The 25064-nt window shown below is 34.5% G+C and overlaps 1 protein-coding gene across 2 annotated transcripts in view; it reads left to right on the top strand.

Moving 5' to 3' along the window:
* VEGFC (vascular endothelial growth factor C) overlaps positions 1-25064 on the top strand; it is a 122354-nt gene that overhangs the window by 23894 nt on the left and 73396 nt on the right. The window lies entirely within an intron of this gene.

The following is a 25064-nucleotide window of genomic DNA, read 5'->3' as shown; positions in this document are numbered from 1 at the left end:
GCATCTGCTGAGGGCCCACTCTTCATAGATGGTGCCTTGTTGCATGTCCCCCTCACATGTGTGATAGGGGTAAGGAGGAAGCAGGCTCTCCCAAGCCTCTTTTACAAGGGTACCAATTTATTCTTGAGGTCTCCATTCTCATGACCTCGTCATCTCCCGAAGGTCTGGCGTCTTAATACCAAAACGCTGGAGTTGATATTTTAACATGTGAATTTTTGAGGGACACCGACATTACAGACCACAGAACGGAGGGGTGGAGGGGTTTCTCCATGTGGCAGAAGACAGGAAAGAGGAGAGAGCTTATGCCATAGCACTTATTGGAGTTTCAGGATAAAGGCAAGGCAGGGTAGGGTAGGGTAAACAGTTTAGAACTGGCTGGTTTGAATAATTTCAGTAGGCTCTGAGGTATAGGATTAACCAATCCCTAGTTGCAGGATACCTGACTGTGGGAAATTAAGGCAGAGGAATATTGTCTCCTGGGGTATATGGCCAGATAAAGGAGGTGTGGCTCTGGATTGGGTAATTTGCATACCAAAGGTGTGCTCCCTGCTGAGGTCTTTGCTGTCTCTAAGGATTGGCAGCCCCTGGAGGGCCATCTCTCTCAAGCCATAAAGTTTTTTTAAGATGTCAAAGTATATAATACACAGAAAAATTTGAAATAAATAAATATATATATGTGTGTGTATATATATATATACGTATATATATATGTATAAAACATCCTCTTACTTGGCAGCATTTACAATGATTGATCATTATTTTTCAGCTCTGTCTTCAATGCGCTCATTTTACCTCGGTGGTGGTTACTCCATCCCATTCTCCATTGCTGGCTACTCTCCTTGAACTTTTAATGTTGAAGTGTCCGGGGCTCAGCCCACTGTCCTCTATTCTTTTTCATCTCTATTCACTCTCTTAGTGATTTAACCCAGTTCCATGGTTCTAGATATCTTCATATCTGTATCTTTCGTCCAAATCTGTCTTTTTAACTTTAAAATATAACTAGCTCCCTTTGTCATTTCCACTTAGATGGCTAACAGACACTTCAAATTTAGCACATTCCCAGTTGAAATTTTTATCTCTCTACTTGTCATCAAATTCGCTCTAGCTCTACCTATAGCCTTCCCTAACTCAGTCAGTGGCAACAAATTGCTCTAAGTTGGTCAGGTCAAAATTCATGGTATCATCTTTGACTTCTTTCTTTCCTACCCCACATTCAGACTCATCAGGGAATCCAATCCTCTTGGCTGTGTCTTCAAAAATATATCCAGAGTCTAACCACTTGCTACATCTCTGACCTGAGCCACCATCGTCTTCCACTTGGATCAGGGCAGTGTTCTGTTTGCCAGTTTCACTGGTTCTTATCTTCACCTCCCTAGAGTATATTCTCAACTGAATAGAAAGAAGAATCCCTTTAGGATGTAAGTCACATTATATTCCTCTCTTGTTACATATAAGGCCCCAGAATAGCTACCTACTTCACAAAAAGTAAAAACCAAAATCTCTACCAAGTAATAGCAGTCATTGCCCTGACAGTGTTTCAATTAAAAGAGTTTAGTGATTGGTTCATTTTATAGAGGTGTGGACAGTGTCAAGGAAACAGAAAATAACTAAAGAACCTGAAGCATCCAGGTACTAGCAACAGTGGGAAGTCCTAACCACCCTAGTCCTGCAGGGGCAAGGTGAGCGAATAGTGCTGTCAGCCCTGGAAATTGCTGGGCACTGTAGGAGAGGGGCTATCAATAGGAGCTGTAACTGTAGAGTGCACACACTTCTCTAACTATGGTGAGGCACCATAAATGTGGTGAGGCAGAGGGAGAGTGAAGAGAATGATTATCCAACCTATGTTTTCTTCACATCCCAGCCAAATACTTGGCATTGTCAGTCTTTTTTATTTTAGCTATTCTGGCGGTGATGTAATGGCATCTCATTGTGGTTTTATTTTGCCTTTCCATGGAAAATGATGAAGTTGGACATCTTTTTACAAGCTTGTTGCCCATTTGGATATCCTCTTTTATAAAATGCCTGTTTAAGTGGTTTGTTATTTTTCTTTTTGGTTGTATATCTTTTTTTTTTTTTTAAGACTACAATTCCTTAAACATGATTTGGTTGCCAGACTTTTGAAAACTGTGTGTCTTGCAGATATCTTCTTCTATCTCTTACTGGTCTTTTTTTTGTCTTTCTTTTTTTACTGACCAGATTTCTTTAATTTCAATGTAAGGTGTTTTTTTTTTCTTGGTTTTCCTCTATGATTAATATTTTTTATGTCTTAAGAAACATTTGTCTATCCAATGTTATGAAAATAGTCTTGTAGAAGCTTTATTGTTTTTTCACTTTCAGATTTATATTTACTATCAAACTGGAATTGATATTTGTGTAGCAGAGAGGGTAGAAATCAAGACTAGTTAATTTTAGTTTGGATAACTAGGTAACAGCATATTTCTCTGCTGCTCTGTAATATTACCCTTGTAAATAAATCATGTCTGTATACGGTTTCTTTCTGGACTCTGTTTTATGATTGTATGCTTTGTGGCATTAGTATCACACTGTCTGAAATTCTGAAGTTTCATAGTATTTTTCTTTTCCTTTCTTTTTTTTTTTTTTTTTCTGAAACAGAGTGTCACTCTGTCACCCAGGCTGAAGTGCAATAGTGCAATAATGGCTCACCACAGCCACAATCTCTCAGGGTTCAGCAATCCTCCCACCTCAGTCTCCCGAGTACCTGGGACTACAGGTGCTCGCCACTACACTTGGATAATTTTTGTGTTTTTCTGTAGAGTTAAGGCTTCACTATATTGCCCAGCCTGGTCTTGAACTCCTGGGTTGAAACTGATCCTCCTGCATCAGTGTCTGAAAGTGCTGGGATTATAGCTGTGAGCCACCACGCCAGCTTCATTGTATCTTAATATTTGACAGAAATACCTACAGTTTGTTGTTCTTTAATATCACCTTGAATATAGATATTGAGATTCCATTGAATCTAAAAATTGATTTGGGGAAAACTGATATATTAGCAATAATGAGCTTTCTATTTTGGTCTTATAGCATTTATCCTATTATGTAAACATTTTTAAGTTTTTCTTTTTGTGTAGAGACCTTGCATATCTTCCTTTTCAGTACTTAGGTATGAGACATTTTGAAAGCTATGGCAAAGGATATTTGTTTTTGCATTTCATTTTCTTTTTCTTTCTGGGTATAGTATTCTAGGTTGGCATTTATTTTCCATATTTTAAAGGTTTTTTTCCTTATTACCTTCTGTTTTTTATTACATCCACTATCAATCTTATTGTTGCTTCTTTGAACAAGAAATGATTTTCACTTTTACCATTTAAAATTCTGTCTGTGGGGCCAGGCATGGTGGCTCACTCCTGTAATCCCAGCACTTTGGGAGACCAAGGCAGGCAGATCACGAGGTCAGGAGATTGAGACCATCCTGGCTAACATGGTGAAACCCTGTCTCTACTAAAAATACAAAAATTAGCCGGGCGTGGTGGTGGGCACCTGTAGTCCCAGCTACTAGGGAGGCTGAGGCAGGAGAATGGCGTGAACCTGGGAGGTGGAGTTTGCAGTGAGCTGAGAGTGTGCCACTGCACTCCAGCCTGGGCGACAGAGTGAGACTCTGTCTAACAAAAAAAAAAGAAAGAAAAAAAAAATTCTGTCTTTGGATTTCAGTAGTTCTATTATGGTATAGTATTTTAGGTGTAGCTTTCTTTGTGTCTAATCTGTTTGATGATCGTTGCAATTTTTGAATCTATAGCTTGATGCTTTTTGTGATTTTGGAAAATCCTAGAACTCTATTTCTTTAAATATCCTTTCTTCTTTATAGTCTATATTCTCCAGTTAAATATATGTTAAACATTTGCACTATCTGCTCTATAGCTCTGTGTCACTTTTCCTATCATCTATATCTATTATGCTTTCTTTTTCTAGTTTTCTCTGGATGTTTTCTACTGATCTATCTTCCAGTTCATTAATCCTTTCTTTAGTTCTAATATTATTAATTCAATATATCAAGACCTATTTTCAGTTATTACATTTTACAGTTCTCAAATTTCTGTTTTGTAAAATAAATTCCATTCTTTGCTCAAAATCTTCATCTTCCTTTCTGTTTTCTCAAACATACTAGTTGTAGTGCTTTAACAATACCTATTTCTGGTTTTTTTTTTTTTTTTTTTTTTTTTTTTGAGGCAGTCTTGCTATGTTGCTGAAGGTGGTCTTGAATTTCTGGGCCCAAGAGATCCTCCCACCTCAGCCTCCTGAGTATACAATACCTATTTTAATATCAAGCACATCTGAAGTTTCATTTTTATTGTCTATTTTTTCTATTTTTTTGTTAGGCTTATTTGTAAATATTTTTCTTATTTGCTGAAAATGTTTGATTGAATGTTTGATGCTTTATTTAAAAATTATAACTGTCTAGATTATGCAGTTTTTTTTCTACTAGAGAGGATTCAGTATATCCTCCAGTAATCAGCTAAAAGGGGGACAGATCACTCCAGTTCCATTCAAGTATGACATGGCTAGAAGCTTTTCTGAAGTCTGTGTGTATCAGTCTGGTATGGCCTACCCACATTCCTTGGGAGTTGTCTTTCGGGATACCCATTCAGAGCCTATGAATTTATGAGATTTGTTTTCTTTGGTGTTTTCTGAACTTCAATTTTTGTATCCTCCGCCCTGTGAGACTGTTGAATACATTCTTATGCTTTTCAGAAGATATTTGCTTAGCTTCTTTTCTTCTTACCATGGGTAATTTGAAAACTTAGTGCCTCAAAAGGAAAACCTTAAGTATCAGGGAGCTTTATTTCTCTCTTGTCTTGTGTACCCTCTGTTCCTGATCTTAGCCCCTCAAATGTGACTGCCTTTAAAGGCCCAAACTTCAATGTTTTGTCTCTCCAGCTCTGTGAAAATGCTGGCAGTCTCACTTTTGTTAACTCTGTTGTTTTCCACCTGGATTTTCAGCTTCTTACCCATCCAAGGACTATCATATTATATTATCCAAGGGAAAATGTTGCTCTCATAATGTCAGCTCACCTCTGTTTATTTTCCTGCCCAGGATCTTGGCAATTGAAACCTTGGCTGCTTCTACAGTTATATCTTCAAATAGGTGTTTGTTGCTTTTAATTTCACCTCATATTTCCTAGTTGTTCTCAGTGGGAACATTGTTTTGTCACAAGCTATTCCATCATGGTCAGAAGTGGAAGTTACTAAATCAACTACCTTAATAATTATTGTGCTTGTTAGTATGACTTAGTGACTAAGAGAACACATTTTTGTTTGGATAGGCCCTTGGTTTAAATTCATCTTACTGTGTTTGAGATACCATTCCATTGAAAACTTAGTTTTATCATCTGTAATCAGAAAAAAAGACCTTTTTAAATAGGACTCTTATGAGGATTAATTGGAAAATATTAACATAAAAGAACTGATTACAATAACTATCACATAGTAAATTTAATAAATGTGTCTCAAATGATACAGAAACCTTATGAAACCTGTAAGGTTAAATCATGCATTTCTGAAAGTAATAATATTTACTTTACTCCCAATGGGTTAATATGAACCAAATCATTTGAAGATATTTCTATTAAATATTGATTACATGTGAAAGAATATAACATATACTTAAGATTTATAACAGTAAATGAATGCCAGTGTACCACTACTCAAGTTAAAAATAAAATACTACCAGTTCCATTGTGTTTTATGTATATGTATTCCTTATAAATATTTCATTGAGTTTTGTTTGCTTTTGAACTTCATTTAATTGGAATGATGTTCTGTGCATCTCTTTGCAACTTGCATTGTTATAACTTGCTTTGTCTTCCAATCATCTCTGTGATTCATCCATGTTTATAACTATAGTTTTTTCATTTTCTCTTATTTTCAATGTGGTGAGATTATGTTGTATAATATCCCCCAAATATGTATTTATTATTAATAGAAATGGTGTGCTTTCTGATATTTCACTTTTGGCCCTTTTTCCTTGGAACTGTATTTGGGAATTCGTTGAAGATGAATTTCACTAGAGCAGGTTTTTGTTTGTTTGTGCTCAGCACATGTGGACACTATAAATAAAGACCACTTTCAAAAGTATTTTTGGCTTAAGGCTGCTGGAACCACACAGATAGTGTTACTTCAGACCACAACTAGGATGAGAGCTTTCTCATGATTATATCCCAAGGAGGAGGAGATTTCTTTCTTCCTTTTACCCAGAGCAAATGTTGAGACAGGCAGATTTCCTTGCAGTCTCGTTTTGTAGATCAGAGTTATTTTTCTAGTTTGCCCTTATATTGAGAGAACACCACAGATTCGTTCTAGCTTAATTTAGGGGTCTACTATTAGACTCTTTAAGAGAGCTCTGGGCATTGTTGCCTGTTAGGCTGTCAAGTTCAAAGCCCAGGTTCACCAGCTGGAGCACCTGTTCCAGGGTGAATATGACTTACTGTTGAATACTCTCTGAATTATTTCACTTCACTTTTGCACCCCCAGGAATACTTTACCATCTTAATAGATCTTCGTATGCAGACACACATATGTTTACGCATATAGAAGTACATATGTGTGCATGTATGTAGATAAATAGATAGATAGATGCACTTTTTCAGAAAGAGTCTCTTCTACCAAACTTTTAGAAACAGAAATGTCTTAAGTCTGATTTGTGCTGCTGTGACAGAATACCTAAAACTGAGTACATTATAAAAAATAGAAATCTAGTTTTCACAGTTCTGGAGGTTGGAAAGTTCAAGATCAAGTTGCTGACAGGTCAGGAGCCTGGTGAGGGCACAGTGTCTGCTTCTAAGGTGGCGCTTTGAAGGCTGCATCCTCTGGAGGGGAGGAATGTTGTTCCTCACATGGCAGACGGACGGAAGAGCAAAGAGAGAGAACCCATGACACATGAAAGCCCTTTTGTAAAGGCATTAAACCCACCCATGTGGGCAAAGCCCTCATGACCTAATCACCTCTTAAAGGCCCTACCTCCCCCTCATGTCCTTACATTGGCAATTAGAATTCAACATGCGTTTTGGAAGGGACATTCAAACCATTCCAAGAAATAACCGATTCAGTTTTTATAAGAAATTTTGGAACTGTCCCTAAGACCTGGTGACTTTCAGTCCTCATGTTCTGAGCCTACATCTGATGTCAGCTACCGTGGTGTCCACTGTGCAGCCAGAGCCTCTTCAGTCATAGGTATGGGGTGAAATAGGTTTCCACCTCTTCCCTGAGCTTCGCTGACACAGAGGCTGGGCAGTTGCTTAGTCGAGTGGAATAAATGTATTCTAAAGAAAACTGACAGGTCAGAGACAGCTGAGCTTACTCTTTATTGCTTTCTTACCTTTCTCTGTCTCGGGCCAGATTTTCTTCCAGGCTGATGGCTTCTTCCCACTCTGAATTCTAGTACTCTCTGCTGTTTCATTTTGTATTCCATGCCTTCCTCTCTCCTCTGATCCCTTCCGTCTGCCTGAAAGCACTTCCCGTTTATTATTTTTGTGTCCTATAAGAATAAAGTTAGCAAAGGTGTTAAGTATGTGTTTATTTTTCCAGGGTTACATAGGCACGTGTATAATGTAGGGAAACTGGTTGACAGTCAGAGACAGAAGATACATACACGTGCACCTACACACATTCGTTCACTGTTGTCCTTAATGCAGTATTCAACATTACAAATTCTTGTAATCTTAATAAAACTGTGGCATAGTTTTCCTTGTTTATTTAGGGAGCACCTATAAAAATCATGTATTTACTGATTTATTCATTCACTATTGTCCTTTTTTTTTTTTTTTTTTTTTTTTTTTTTTTTTTTTTTTTGAGACGGAGTCTGGCTCTGTCGCCCAGGCTGGAGTGCAGTGGCGCGTTCTCGGCTCACTGCAAGCTCCGCCTCCCGGGTTCACACCATTCTCCTGCCTCAGCCTCCCGAGTAGCTGGGACTACAGGGGCCCGCCACCACGCCTGGCTAGTTTTTTTGTATTTTTAGTAGAGACGGGGTTTCACCGTGGTCTCGATCTCCTGACCTTGTGATCCGCTCGCCTCGGCCTCCCAAAGTGCTGGGATTACAGGTGTGAGCCATGTCCTTAATGTAGTATTCAACATTACAAATTCCTATAATCTTAATAAAACTGTGACATAGTTTCCTTGTTTCTTTATTTAGGGAGCATCTATAAAACTCATGTATTTACTCCTCAGAAAACTTACATGGGCATATAGTTATGAACCAGTTTGTATATTATGATTTTATATTCACAATATTTTTATATGTATGATCCTAGGTTAAGGATATTTATATTAGAATGTTCACTGAGGCCTTAAATAAGTTCTCATTGATACTTACATTGAATATTATCTCAATGTACTTGAGAGAAAAGGTATTGCAAGAAAAGTTAAGTATATTAGTATATCACTTACATAATTTAATTTTCTTACAATTTTAGTACAATTTTATATAGGATCAATAATCATACACTTTTTAAAACGTTTACTTGTTTTTGTTTCACCAATCACAAGAAAATAGAGAACTTTTTCCCTTCTACTTCTGAAGTGGAGGAAATCACTTCAAATTCATGGGATCTTTGACCTTTGCTCATGCGGCCAGACTTGCAGTATCCTAAACTTCTTTTTCCTACCTATGTATGATTTTGCCATGTGCAAAACAGTTGTTGCTAGTACCATGAGTGAATGATGATAAGCTTAGAATACGTTCAGCTAAGATCAGTGCCACTCGAAGCCGCCTCAATATCGCATTTCTTCAGTTCTTGAAAAAAAATTCATTGTTTTGGAATCAGCAGATTATTAATGAATGGAGTATTTGAGGGGAATAAATATGACTTTGGCAAAATCACATGCATGGGAAAAATTGGCTAGAGAAAGGGCTAAGTCTTTCATTCTGTGTTGTAGAGAACAGCTTTAGCTTGTATGAAAAAAGCTCTGGAATGGATATGTGAGGGGGAGTGTTGGATACGAAAAGGAAAGAGAAAAAGCTTGCTGTGGAGTGGAATTCTCATTACATTTCTTTCTTACCTACTACTCTGGGAAACCTTCAGTTACAGGGCTGATAAATATTTATTCAGAATATATAGACAGTATAACCTAAAAACATTGGAAGATATTTTAGCGAGGCTTAATTGAGTCAGATTAAATCTACCAACCACTAAAAGATGGCTTTGCCTAGAGAAATTCTTTTTTCTTTGGGCACAGCTATTAGGGAAAAGCCTGTTGCCTTGTATCTTAATTGAAACCTATGCAAAAAATTCAATTAAAAATGGCCTATATTTTGAATTGTTTTTCAAGTTACAGAAGAACTTTAAGATCTCTGTAGGTAATTTCTAAAAAGCATAAATATCTTACAATGTATATCTGTAACACCACCATTAAAACTTACCATTCTTTGCTCTATATTTTCCAAAACTATAATCAGAGAAAATAAAACTTGCTCAAAGTATTATTTCATAGCCTGCTTTAAAAATATCACTTAAAATACCCTATTTTTCATCTCCTGATCTATCCCTCAAGAATATGATTTTAAAACTGCATTACCTCATTTCGACTTACTTGTTTTATGTCCTCCTTGTTATTAACTATTTTTATTTTTTTCTGTGTAAAAAGCATTTATTTCTTTATTTTCTCTAAATTTGGAAGCTATGCCTTATTCAGTGATACCATGTTAACATTTTAAAATTTTTAAAATATTTAAATATATTTTATTCAAACAGTCCCAATAATTAAATTTATTTCACTGGCAAATGCAATATAAACCAGTTGCTGCATCTCTCCTCTCCAAAGAGCGTGTCTTGTTCTAGTGATGTATTTGGAGATTGAAGACTTAAATTATTTTATTTATTTATTTACTTTTTTAAAATGAGAAATGAAAACTCGGATATATGCATGGTGTACACTGTGACGTTTTGATTGATGTACATTGTGGAATGATTAAATCAAACTGATGAGCAGATCTAGCATCTGACATACTTATCATTTTTTGTGATGAGAACGTTTGAAATCTACTCACTTTATTATATTTACCATAGTCACCATGAGTACATTAGATCTTCAGAAATTATCCCTCCTGTCTGACTGAAACTTTGTACCCTGTACACGACGTCTCCCTGTTGACTGCCGCACCAGTCCCCGAGTCCTTGGTATCCACCATTCTACTCTCTGCTTCTATCAGTTTGATTTTTGTAAGTTTCTACATTTAAGTGTGATCATGCATATTTGTCTTACTGTGCCTGGCTTATGTTGCTAAGCATCATGCCCTTTAGTTTTATTCATCTTTTTGCAAATGGCAGGATTTTCTTCTTTTTTTATGGTTGAACAAAGTACCTTTTTTTCCCCCTACTCTCCCAAATATATGGGCTCAACCCCAAAATTGGCTGGTCTAAGAAATCTTTCCAAAGGGAAGTCTATTACATTTAATTTCTAAATATAAGTTGCAGAAAATTCATCATGACAATCCAATTCAATAAAAAGTATGGTTTTTCAGTTTTTACTTCAGTAAGGTATTATTTTAGTTTCTTAGCTTTTCAGAAAGTCTCAGTCTTTTCAATGAGAAACTCTCTTAGGGCATTTAAAATATAATTTGCTAACAATGAACTTTTAGATGAGTAATGGTGGCTGTTATCACTGGCCCTGGATGGCAGTGGGATGAGCTTGCAATGCCAAGGATGGAGCTGAGCAAATGCCACTGGAAGCTAAATACATGAAAGAAACCAGGATTTTGTTGCTGCAATGACTATATGATGGTATGAGTACAAGAAAGGACTAGAACCTGGGCATCTGTGGAGAGAAGGCATTGATAGCATGGATGTAAATGACGACTGGTATTTGAATGCAATGTGGGGCCAGAGGTGGACACCATGGAAAGGTCTCAGACTTTGCATACAGGACACAAACTAAAGTAACTAACTAGGGTTAGAAGAGGAGCCCATTTTCTGGAGATAGGTTACTCAGAGCAAGAAATGCAGCAGGTCAGAAAGTTGTCGATTTGGGAAGCTACGTATTAATGTACCTTACCTCCTCCCTGACAACAATCAAGATTGATAACCACATTTAATTCAGTTTTAGTGAGTAAGAGGGAGGTTTTCTAGCACCAGCTGCCAAGACTAAAAAATGTACATGTCCTAGCTCTGGGAAGTGTCTAGTATGATTGATGCTTGATACTTGTTCATCTAAATATGAATTTCCTACTGGAAAAGAAATTAAACTTCTGGATATTCATTTGGTAGATCGGTAAGGTGACTAAAGTGTGGCAAACCTCACAATGATTATGAATAAACTTTATTAAGAAAAACTGAGGCAATTAGCTTATTTGTTCTCCAAGACTGAGGAAATATTTGTCCTCAAATATATGATAGAACATTGTTTGCTGCTGGTAACCAATCTTTGCTTCCTTCTACTAATGACTTATTTTTCAGTATATCTTATTTCTCACTCTAATGAGACTATGTCTAAATAACTTCTCTCCTGAGGGCTAAAAATACAAAGAATTTTCACACATAACCAAGTAATAAAGAATCTATATTATTGAATGAATGAGTAATTTACAAAAGAAAGTGGTGAGAAGCAGAATACATAATTTCAGATTTATGATATATGAAATTTCAGATTCAGGATATGTCCAGTGAAATTGTGTTTCTACCTTTATGGGGATTAAGTAAAAGACTGTATATTAAATATAATGGAATAAAATTCCCCCAAACATGGTAAATCTATACTTTTCCTGAATATAAATTTTCCTTTAGGACACCAAATCTTTAATTAGGTTAATTATAATTTCAGGTAGATTAAAGAGGACTGTTGCTCTTTAAACATAAGGATACTTACATGAGAATGAAATCTGTGAGAAAGAATTGGAACCTGAAAAAAAAATGAAGAAAACTAGCAGAAGGTATGTTCAACTAGAAGAAAGAGAATTTAAAAGTTAAACCCAAGGTGGTGAATAATCACAAACATTGTTAATGAAGAGCGCTTCTTTTTTTTTTTTTTTTTTTTTTTTTTTTTTTTTTTTTTTTTTTTTTGCTGATGTTCTTTAAAGTTTTTTAGCTCTGGTAATACATACTTAGAATTATTTTAGAATTTAATTATCTATGACTGCACCAATATGATTGTGTTAGCAGTATGAGTCTTACTTTCTATTATTGAAATCGTTGTTAACAGATCAAATTAGTCATTATAGTTTAACGCTCTGTGCATAGAGTGGCATGACTTAGATTAGAAGAAGTGGATAATATTGTTCTCATATTGATATTACAAGCTTTTATCACAGATCTAGAGACCTTTGTCTTCTAGTTCTTGTGTATTTATCATTGCTTATTCCATTCAGTTGGCATCTAATTGAAATGGAAACGAAGACAAGTACCACATGTGTGTTCCTTTATAGCCCCTAACATTCACTGTTTAGTTATATAGGTCTAGATTATGAATGGTGCTTAGAAAAAAAAGTATGAATAAGGAATAATTAATAAGGAATACTTATTTCCATCACCTGTTATTATACTCTGTCCATTTTTTCCTCATTTTACCAGTCTACATTTAAGTTCTCTTTTCTAGCCACCAAGCGTTATTGTCTAACCATCATTTACTGAGTGTTTAATATGTGTCCAGAATTGAGCAGAGTGCTTTGTATATAATTCATATAACCAATCCGGCAAACATCCTTGATTTTTCATGTTACCTAATTGCCTAAACCTTCCAGCAATCTATCAGGAAGTCAAAAAGCTTCTCTTCCTCTGAAATATATTCCAAATCCATCCATTTCACTGCATTTCCATTGTTATTCTCCTAGACTAAGCTGGAATCATCCTTTGCTCTGGTGATTGCAATAGAACCTAATTGTCCTATCTTTTTCTCACTTTACACCCTTAAAATCTAATCTACTTCTTGAAGCCAGGGTGTGTTTCATTGTAAATGAGATAATATCATTTCTACATCTCAACCTACCAGTGACTTCTTTCCATCATATCTGGACTAAAATCTAGACTCTGTATGGACGATAAGACCTGTCAGAATCGGAGTACATTTTTTTTTTCATCCCTACCACATGCCATGCCCGCTCTTTTCAAAAGGCTACAGTTCGTTCTTGTCTAACATGTAAGCACATTCTTTTCAAAGAGCCCAGAATGTTCTTCCCTAGATGGGCATGACTGGCTCTTTTTTGTGGAGGTCCCAGCTACCAATTCCTTAAGGGAATCTACCCTTCCTTATCTGTTCTGAAGTAGACACCCAGTTTCTATCATGACCCTCAGTTTATTGTCATCAACACTTCATTTTCTTTTTTTATTTATTGTTTATTCCTTAATTGATTCTACTTCTTTAGAATAAATTCCAGAAGCTTTGAAGTGTTTTGTTCATAGGTGAATTCCCAGAACCTAGAGTAATTTTTGACATTCAAAAAATGCTTGTAAGCATTTAGTACATTTTATTAAATAAGAAATTAGTGTCTCCTGTAATCTCAGAATATTATAAATGTATATTGTTATCATTTAATGGATTTAAAAAGTCATGAATGAGGGAGATAAGCCCAGGGTTATCCAGTTATTTCAGTGGCAGAGTCAGAATTTGAGCTCACGTATGTCAGATATTAGAACTTTACCTATAGTCTTTGACCTCTACATCACATTATGCTCTCTCCCATGTGCCAAATTATTCTCTTAACTTACTATATCAGCTAAGATATCTGTAAAACAATCTCTGGCATAGGAATATAGCATTCATATAATAAATCTGTATTTATTGCATTGTCAATGCATTACAGTAAATAATGCATTACTTAACTAGATACATCATTCAGCTCTAGGTAGATGAGTCATCAACCTAAAAATATCTGACTGACTGTATAGTAATGTGGTAATACATTCATCGTAGAAAAATGAACCTATGGGTTGAATATTCTTAGTAATGTGAATACGAATATGTGTATCAGTAGGATTATAGATGTATTATAGTTTAGTATTTACCTAGCATACCAATGGATGATAATGATTATCTATAAATATTTCTGAGTGTTTTAATTTGGCGTTCCCTAGAAGTAGACTTTGAGACAGGGAATTGAGGCAAGGAGTCCATCTAGGAGGTGATCCCAGGGTACTTTGGCAGGAAAATGGTAAAATGAGACAGGATGGGAGAGGACCCAATAAATGATATGTTATCAAGCAAGCTATCATTATGGGTATCTGGAGTTTAAATCTGCTGGGGGACTCTATGAAACAGTGTAGAACACACAACTCAGACTTATCATGACCAAGGTGCAAGGGAGCCGGGTATTTGTATTTATACAAAAACTCTTGTTAAACTTTGGCTTAGGGCTCTGGGGAGCATAATGCCTTGTCTCCTGTCTGCTGTAAGTGGGCAGCATGGGTTCTGGCAGTAAGAGCAAAAACTCAGGGGATGAAATGGAGATGATAACAGATGGAAGTTGGACTGGTGTCTACTGAAATACTGAGACCATAGACAGCTAGGCAGGCTATTAACAAGGTCTTCTAAACTACTCATATATGCATGGTAATCTGCATGCATTTCTGAATGTATACATATATACAAATTGGAATGAACAGATGAAAGGAGCTATAGAAAACTGTGAAATATAGAAATTACTTAGCTGTAATAGGACAGATAGAATATACAGACAATGCTCTTAAGTACATGGGTTTCTATTTGAATGTATATGTTGGTACAGACCCTTGACAATCTGTATTTTCAGGAATTGTAGGTATATTTGAGAAAGTTATGTTTTTATGTAATATGTAACAGTTCTCTTTAGGACGTATCAGTGGATACCCTAAGAAACATTTAAATATTTTCCTATGTTTATTCATCCCACTTCACACTGGTATAGATAAATAGTTTTTTGATAACTCAAAACCTGTGTTAAGTAGAATAATGGCCCCCAAAGATGTCCACAACCTACTCCCTAGAACCTGTGGACATGTAACCTACATGGCAGAAGAGGTTTTGCAGATGTGGTTAAATTAAGGATCTTGAGATGGAAAGATGATGATCCTGGATTATCTACGTGGTTCCAGTGTCTTCTCAGGTCTCTTTATAAGTGAAAGAGAGAGGATAGGGAGTCAGATTCAGGATGATTGATGTGAAAAAGACTCATCTGGTCAGTGCTGGCTTTGAATATGGAAGGAAGCCATGAGCCAAGGAGTGCATGGAGCTTCTAGAAGCTAGAAAAAGGAAGAAAATGTATTCTTCTCTAGAGCCCCTGACAGGCTTTGCCAGACACCTTGATTTTAGCCCAGTGAGAACCATTTTAGACACTTCACCTGCAAAGCTGTAAAAAAAGATGCATTTCTAATGTTTTAAGCAACTAAACTTGTAGTGCTTTATGCCAGCAGCAATAAGAAACTAACAAGCTACCTAATAAACAGATGTAAAAGCACCTCAAGTAAAAAAAAAAAAAAAAAAATAAGACCTGTGTTTTAAAGATCATAGCAATATTTCCACTGTCCGTGTGTCACTGAAGTGATAAATGCTGTGTTTTGACCACTGAAAGAATTTGAAATTCGCGTAAGCAAAACTAAGTTGGAATTCTGCCTAATTACTCTCTATTTAATCTCAGATAACTTTTAATTTCTCTTTGCTTTATGTTCATCATCTAGAATATGGTTACAGTAAGTTCATTGTAAGTATTAATTTGAATAATCTAGGTGAAAGGATATTGTAGTCTACAACATAGTAGATGCTATTTTATTTGACTTTGTTAGCAAAAAATAGTGCTAAAAGAAATCAGATATCTAAAGGATATAAACTACATAATCCTAGTCAATTTGTAGATTTCTGAGTATTTCTGTATCAAAGTGGCAAGTATATGTTGCATTTATGATGAGTAATTCATAACTGTTAAAAGATTGACTATTAACTTAGAGTAAAAATTGTCCTTGTTATTATCTTATGCATTTTAATTTGCATTTTCTATGCCTTAAATAGAAATATTTAAAAACAATTCATGTGTGCAGGAATAAAAGCACTTTAGTGAACTAGTAAATGGTAAACTTCTCCACATCATTCATGAGGGAGGAGTTATAAAACTGTTCTAATTCTCAATTTCCTAAAACTTTGGTAAAATAGTATTCTATGCCATCTTCTCCCTTCTGAATGTCCTCATGTTTGCAAAGATTCTTTGGGTCACAGAAATAAACAAATCATCCCTGATGAAAGGGTCATCTTAGCTGCCAGTGACCAAAAGAGCTGCCTGCTGAGGAGTTTCATAGTGTTACTGCAGGCTGCCATGGACTCATGCGTGAGGAATTCACACAGCTAATCAATTCCATAAGGTGCAGTTTCTGGCTTCTCTCTTCTTAAACCCGTACATAAGGAATTGGCACTCAAGTGTTTCATCCTGTGGACTCTACATCATTCCTTCACACCCTCTGCCATTTCCTGGCCCTCCCCAAAATAGACCCAAAGCAAAACAATAATAAACAATTTGCTGTTTGAGTTTTAGTCAGCACTACCATTCACCAGCCCTTAAGAATGCCACCGCAGCTGGCTGTCACTGACTGTTTCAGCAGGATCAGGCTGGAGGTAGGAGAGTCAGGGCAAAATTTCTCCTCCTTGTAGGTTTTAGTTAATTGCTGTCAATGACAACTAGCTGTTGTGCACCTGTTTCCATGCATTTAGTTTCTACCCTCCATCAATAAATTCTAACAATCATTTATTGAACATATTCTATGTCATGTACTATAGTTTTGGTCCTTAAAATAACATCTGAACATAGGTATTGTTGTTATCAAATGAGGAAGCAGACTTCACAAATAACGACTGGGCCACAAACCTTGCTACTGAGTGGCCTAGCCGGTGGACTTGGAAGTCTAGGCTCTTTCCCTATAGCCCCCCTTGATTTTATTAGCCAAGTTCTAATTCTAACGTGGTAAAGTCCTGTTTCTTAGTTATGTGTGATATAACTTAGATTTGTGTGTAAGTTACTATTTCATAGTTTTGTGTGATATAACTTTGATTTCCTGAAAGGTGCTAGGAAACAGAGGGCACAATTTATATGGAAAATAAAGGCCTGAAGAGTCACTCATCCTCCAGTCTTGAGATGGCTTTTACATAGATCATATTGGCACTCTGAATGGCCTGCTGACTTTCCATAATCTGACTGTAATAGAGACAACACCTTTTGACTCCAAACGTACTAAGGTTATGCCAACAAAAACCCATGTGCACATTTACGTCTGACGTGGGAAATTTTAATCAGAGGATGTCTTCATCTTTTCATCACTACTGAACTGACTAAAGACTCACTCGAAGACATTTCCGTTTTAATAGTGAAGAGAAGGAAGTGATTCTCTTTGCATCTCATCCCTTTATCTCTACAGGCATTGTGCTCCTATGAACACTGAAGAGTGGAGGATGGGTTTTTCTAGGCAGTAACCTTAATACGTTTGGAGTCAAAAGGTTATGTCTCTATTACACTATGGAAAGTCAGCAGGCCATTCGGAGTGCCAATATGATCTATGTAAAAGCCATCTCAAGACTGGAGGAGGAGTGACCCTTCAGGCCTTTATTTTCCATATAAATTGTGCCCGCTGTTTCCTAGCACCTTTACCGAAGCAGCCTGTCTGCCATTTTCCACTTGTTTAGTGCTTTCAAATCTTAAAGAACTTCATTAACTCCATGGAGGCCTTCAATTTAATATTGAGGATACTGGAGTATTTATCACAGAAAAGATACAGCTCAAAAATTTTAACACAATGTCATGGAAAATTAAAAAAAAAATCTATTACATTTTGGTAAGAATTGTATACTGAATTTTTCAGAATGTAAGCTAAATTGGATTTAATCTTATACTTTATAAAAACAAAGAAATACGAAATTTATTCATCTATTTTTTTTTCTTTTATGACATATTCCAAATATACAGAGGAGAAAAGGGACCTAAAAGACTCAGTCACCCATGGTGGGGCTCTATCAGATTCTTTCATTTTGCCTTATGTTTCCAGATATTGTTATGAGATAAAAACTTACAGGTAAATTGAAGACCCCTGCATAAGCCTTCAGAAATCTCATTCCCTGTCCTCTGCCAAGTTAACTAATATTCTGAATTTAGTATTTTTATTTTTGTGCATTTTTTTCACGTTTACGCGTATCATTGATCTATCCGACTTTTTGTAACTTATGTTGTGCTGAACAAACATTCTTCAACATATTATTTTCTGTTTTTGTTTATGTTTTATTTTAGGGATTAAGCCTTGTTGATGCCTATAGCTTTTATTCATATATATATATATATATATATATATATATATATATATATATATAAATCTGTTGTATGACCCATGGTTTAGCAGTTCTCTGGTAGAGGATATTTCATTTTCTTCAAACATTTTGCTACTGCAATTAGTACTGTAGCTGACATTTTGATGTTTCCTTATGAAACAGAATGTGTGTCCTTTTAGTTTGTAGGAATTCTTTGATCATTCTATTAATCTTTTGTCAATTATGTGGTTGAAATGCCTTGAATTTTCAAATTTATTTGAATGAAAATACTGACAGTAGTCGCTTATGATTTTTGCCATTCATTCAATAAATAGCTATTCGCGTTTCAATTCTAAAATTCTTTGTAAGTTTTCTCTTTCATTCTTGGAAGACTGTTTACTCTTTAGTCTCTTTAAATAATTTTGTTTGGATTTTGGCTCTCTCTATTTCTGTGTTTATATTTCACTATTTTATACTGTTGCTTTGATTAAATCCTTCCTTTTAGATTGTTTAATACATTCTCATTCTTTTTCTAACTTCTTAAGTTGAATTACCTTAAATTTATTCTTCTCAGTCTTATAGTTTTTAATAAATGTATTTCATGCATTTCTCTTTTAACTTCTTCCCACACGTTTGAAAAAGTGTTCCTTTTATTGTAAAGTTCTGGTTCTCTTTCTTTTTTTTCTCTTTTGTCCTATTGAGATTTCCTGTTAGAACTCATGGGCTACTGAAGTTTCCAAATGTATAGAAATTTTTTGCATAAAGTTTTTGCAGTATCTATTAATTAATGATTTCTATTGTAGTTACACCATGGTCAAAAACATTGGTTCTGTAAGATACCAATTCTTTGAAATTGTGATCTTTTGGAACCCAGCTGGTGGTCAGTTTTCATAAATAGTTTTTGTACATCTGAAAAGGCTGTCAATCCAGACAGGATTTTATGTATGTACCTATGAGAAGAAACTTGTTAAATTTATGTTGGATATTCTCTATTTTACTAAATTCCTGCTTCCCCCGAAGGGTTTAGGCATGCAAGTCCTTTAGAAATCTAAAAGTAATAATGTTAGGTTTGTAATTGAAATGGCTTCTCTGTGGACTCTGCGTCTTTTACTGTATTGTGAACCTTTGATGGATTGTTTTACATTTTTTTTTCTTACTGGCATTAGTATTACTACATATATAATTTTTTTTTACAGTTAGTATCTATATATTTTCTTCAGTCTCTTTATTTTAAACTTCCAAAACAAATGTAATTTTGTTTTAAGTTATTCTTGTAATCATCATATAGTTTTATAAAAATCAAATTTGATTATCACTAATGTGTGAGTTTGATAAATCCATGTAATCAATTACTGATATGTCACAACACAATAAGGGCTGTGGTCTTCATTCTTCTGAACAATCACTTTACATTTAGTTTCAGAGATCAGGCTAATAATTAACCTTTCTGCATGTACCCAGTGTTATGACTCCTGTAAGGATTAATTTTAAAATGTTCAATATTTATTTTGCCTTTGGATTTTGCTGAAAATTTAATTTTAGAAATAAAAAAATCTCTAGTTCTTTCAGATTTTCCATTAATTAAAGATTGTTTACTGATCTATTTTTTAATACTGCATTTTGGCATAATTTTTTATAAATGTTTACACTGTAATTTTCAGTAATTCAATGTAAAGCTAACAGATTTTTTTCAAAGATGAAGAAAAACAATATGTTATAGAATATAATACCTGGTGCGATAGTTAAGTAGGGGTTCTGGAGTTTATTTTTGTTTCTGCTGCTACTTAACTATGTTATTACAGAGAAAAAAATCACGTAAGAGACTCAGCCAAATTCTCTTCTGTATAACAAGAGGGAGTGACTTTCTATCTCAATTTCAGTTTTCATATTTAATGACTTACAATTGAATTTTTGATATATATTTGACCACTTTCTAAGATTTTATTTTTACGTGATTGAAAATTTTATATTCTATAAATATTTTTGGATACATATATACCTCACATTCAACATAAGAAATTCTTAAGTAATTGAACTTTGTGTCTATAATTAAATATATACACTAATAGATGATAAAATAAAATATTTTTATTCTGAAAGCCTAATTTTAGGTAATGAAAATCATTTTATGGGTAAATAAAGTACACATTTTATAGTGTGCTAAAAAGTACACAAAATTTGACATTTAAAAAAATAAAAAATATTAAGTAACTTGGAATGAAGGGAGCATATCAAAGCATTTGTGAATAAATAATCTCAAATTGAATTTTTCCAACATTATCATATCTCTTTTCTATTTAAAAGAAGGTTAATAGTTGGTTTATTCTTTTCTTTGAGTTTGTCTTTTATATTTTCCAAGCTTTTAATTGTCAGTGAAGGGAGGGGACGTGAGTATTTTTAAGGTTTATATCAGCATCCATTCTCCTCTACTCATTGTTAGGCCAAAGTGACTCAACATCTTTGAGTCTTCCTTGTTTGAGACGAAGTCTATACTCAGCTTCTAATTTCAGCTCTAGCTTCCATTCACTCTCAGTCTTTGTTAACATTATCTAAGTTTAGGTTGAGATTATTGCATTATTGACTTGCATTATAAATTTCTTCTTTCAAGAATAATATGACCTTTTAATCTTGTTATGTATGTTTACCCATCATTTACATAAATTTTTATTTTATATTCTATATGGTTTTATTCTAACAGTCTTTTGTAGTTAAATATTTTTATACTCATTCATTTGTCATAAATCTTCAAGTAATTTTTAGAAGAATTTTGTAAAAGTGTATGACTGTTTTTTAATTTTGTGGGTAGACTATATCAATAAAATACCTAAATATCTTCAGAAACTTCTTTTAAAGTTCATATCACTTAACTTTGGTAAAGAGTTTTAGCAAAAGCTTATAATTAAAATACATGACAGTGCTCACAGAGCATTTCTGATTACTATCAGGAATAGGGGTTTATTCTGGAAAGTTGTTTTTCTGAAAGCCTTAATTTTAAAAAGTACAGTTTAATACCTGTTATATTCTTATGTGTATATTAATGCCATAATAAGCAATCTTCCTCCCTTTGTTTCTTCCTTCTTTTCTTTCCTCTTTCCTTCTTTTCCTCCTTTCTATATTTATGCTGTATACGTACTACTTGAAATATCCAGACACTATACTATTTTTTATGTTTAATTCACAAACCATATTTGTTGATATGGATATTATTGCTCTTATTTCATAGTTAAGAAACTGAAACTTTACTGAGGTTAGATAAGAGCCACAAGTATAGCAGATTTTATAGCATATAACCCTGCAAAGCTCAAATTTGGATTGAGATCTTTATTTATTCTAGACCCTCCTCTATGTCGTTCTATGTCAGTTTGCTTTGTTATTTATTATGGTAAAGTAATCATTCTTCACTTCAACAGTTATCTGTGAGGTGATTCTAAAACACAGAAAAATCTTGTTTTAAAATAAATTGTATGTATGTCATCACCTAATAATGAGCCTATGTGGGGTCCACACAAAACCAGTTTACTGCAGTCTTGGCATAGTGTAAAATTCCCAAAGTTTTGACATACATATTAAATTCTTCAAGATATATTTTAAAAGCCCTTGCCAATCCAAAAGGAAATGTTTTTAAAGTTTTTAAATGAAATTTTTATATATTTTAATATTTTAATTTTAAATAATATTTTTAAAAATCTTAGGCTGAATTTTCACTTTCTAATTAGCAAAGTAATTATTGTTTGCTGTAAGCCAGCTTCCTCCTTTTTCTTGACCCTCATTTGTCTTCACTCCTTATAAGATACTTAATGAAGGAGAACTTGATTTTTGTTCATTTGTTTTTGAGACAGGATCTGGCTCTGTTGCCCAGGATAGAGTGCAGTGGTACAATCACAGCTCACTACGGCCTCGAACCTGGGCTAAGGGGTCCTCCTGCCTCAGTGTCCTGAGTAGCTGGGACTACAAACTCATGGCTAACGAGCCTGGCTAATTTTTAAATTTTTGTAGAGATGGGGGTCTCACTATATTGCCCAGGCTGGTCTTGAACTCCTAGGCTCAAGCAGTCCTCCGGCCTTCCAAAGTGCTGGGATTGCAGGTGCGAGGACCACGCCTAGCCTTAAAACTTGATTGTTATTTACATGGTGCACTTAAGAAGCCTAATCTTACCTTCTGAGCTAGGGTTTGCAGTCACAGCCCTTAGAGTTTTTTAATAAAGACTGTGCTATTTCTTTTTTTTTTTTAAGGGATTTGTTTTTATCTAATTTATTTCTGCCTTTATCTTTACTCATTATTAATCATTCAAACTAAGATTGGGATCGTCATTTATGTATGAATAACTCAAATTAGTTTATTTTTATACATAGTCCTGGTGAAGATATTCAGTTCATGCCTTCAATTTGCATTTATCTTGATTAGTGTGTAAGTGCATCTCATTTCCCTATGCTTCTGTTTTCAAAGCTTATATAACTACACTATTAAATTTTATGCGTGATGTAACAGGATACAATCCCATGATATATTTCCATGATGTCAAAGCTTTGAATTATGTAAATGGGAAAATGAAGCAATCATACCACTTATTCGTTATGCATTGTCATGCAGCAGACACACAGTCAAGTGATGCTGTTTAATTTCCCTATCGGCATATTCTTAAAGTGCCTATCTTCGTGGTATCAAAGCACTCAAGCAATAAGTAAAATTCTGCATCTGGTTAATAAATTCAGCAAACAGGAATTTATCAGCATCTGGCATCTGCTTTATTTTACTGGCTTTATATGAATAACTGATGTATGGTGACCTTTGATAAATTTGGGGGTTGCTTGAAATTTTAGTAGGGGTTTGATATTGTTTGTGTGCTACTGTGAATTTAATATGGCAACCAACTTTCTCATGATTGCTTTACTCATGCTAGAAACCACAGCATCAACCAATCAAAAGTCTGCTTAGCATTTGGTGTTATCACATATTTGCACAACGTTCCAAAATATAAACACTAGGATAGAAGACACATCAATAAAATGTAAGAATTATAAGGAAGAGGAGGAGGTTTTTAAAAGTATATTATTATTCAGCAAATAATGGAAACTGATGCTTACAAACTACTAACTTAAGAGGGTTTTTTTTTCCTTTAAAAATTAATGCAATGATAGTGCAGAATATCAAACAAAAACTGCATAGTTGATATCTTTTTTTTTCATCAATGACTTTCTTATCATTATATGAGTATTATAAAAATATTGTGATGGAGATGCCAAAATTGCCTCTGCTAAATGCCATCTTTCAGCCTAAGGCTATACAGGAACGGGCCTTGCCTACTGAACTTTGTACCTATAGGCCTACTACATTGCCTCCCACCTGAACCCTAGATTATAAATGGAATGGAGAGTTACTTTTCTACTCAGAGAAGAACCTTGATATTTCAGAAGGAAAAGTTAGCCCTGGACACTTGAGCATTTCTAAGAAAATAGGGTATTTTTTTTTTCTTTTTAAATTGTGTACCTGCTGCCCTGAATTCTCTAGACATTCTGAGCACTCTGTATATTCTTACTCATAACTTAGTAATAAATTGTGTTTATAATTTGGAGACTGGTATTGTATAATTTAGTTCACTGAAATAATTTGATCTAGTGACTTCATAGCCAGACAGAGTCAATGGATTCATAGAAATGAGAATCCAGGATTAATCACCATCAAACATTTTCAACATAAAGTGACATTTTTTTCCTTAGAATGGGATTTTTACTACATTCAAATTTTACTAATGCTGTAAGCATGAAAATTTTGAGTCAGGTAATGAATTTGAGAATGGATAGCTAATCTTTAAAAATATAGTAACAAATGTTTCTGGGAATTGTGGCTATTTTTCCCTTTTGGAATGATAACCAACATTTTTGGAAATGAAAACGTTGATAAATTTGTGTGGACTTAAATATGGAGTCCACATAAGATTGAGGTCATAGGACAGAAACAGTATTTGTTTCACATTTACATTGCTGAGGTATTATGAAGAGGTTAGAAAGGTGATTTTTATTTTAAAATCACAGAGTAATGTACACTACGAAATGCCTACATATATTTATTATCCATATGAATAAAACAGTAGAAGCTGAAATATAAAATAACATGCCAGTGCTGCCGGAGAGATTTAAGCCAAGTATCTACTACTCTGGAACATCAGACATGTATATTGATATCTATATATATTATTATTATTATATTACATAATTTATATATTATTTTATATATCAGTATAATATATATTGTTTTATACAGATTATATTATATATTTTTCACTAATATTATTTATATATATTATATATTATTTATATCCAATGTCTACATAATTGTGCATAATACATCCTGTCTCTAGTCAGTTGTCATGACAAGGGTTTTAATCATTTATGCTTACTTTAGGATTCTATTGTACAATTTTTATTCGACATTATTTCGGTTTTTATTAATAGGGCATATCAAACACCTCCATACACACTTTATTACAGATTTTTTTTGTCCCAAATATTTTTAGCAATTTTATTTCTTTAATATGAAAATAGTTTGGGAACAAGCTTCTATCATCTACTATTTCTTCAGTTATTTTTATTTTTATTTTTTATTATACTTTAAGTTCTAGGGTATGTGTGTACAACATGCAGGTTTGTTACATATGTTTACATGTGCCATGTTGGTGTGCTGCACCCATTAACTCGTCATTTACATTAGGTATATCTCCTAATGCTATCCCTCCCCCCTCCCCCCACCCCACAATAGGCCCCGGTGTGTGATGTTCCCCTTCCTGTGTCCAAGTGATCTCATTGTTCAATTCCCACCTATGAGTGAGAACATGCGGTGTTTGGTTTTTTGTCCTTGTGATAGTTTGCTGAGAA

This window comes from Macaca fascicularis, chromosome 5, assembly GCF_037993035.2.
Source record: "Macaca fascicularis isolate 582-1 chromosome 5, T2T-MFA8v1.1".
NCBI lineage: Eukaryota > Metazoa > Chordata > Mammalia > Primates > Cercopithecidae > Macaca > Macaca fascicularis.
The sequence above is the reverse complement of the archived record's forward strand: the minus strand, read 5'-3'. Positions and strand labels throughout refer to the sequence as shown.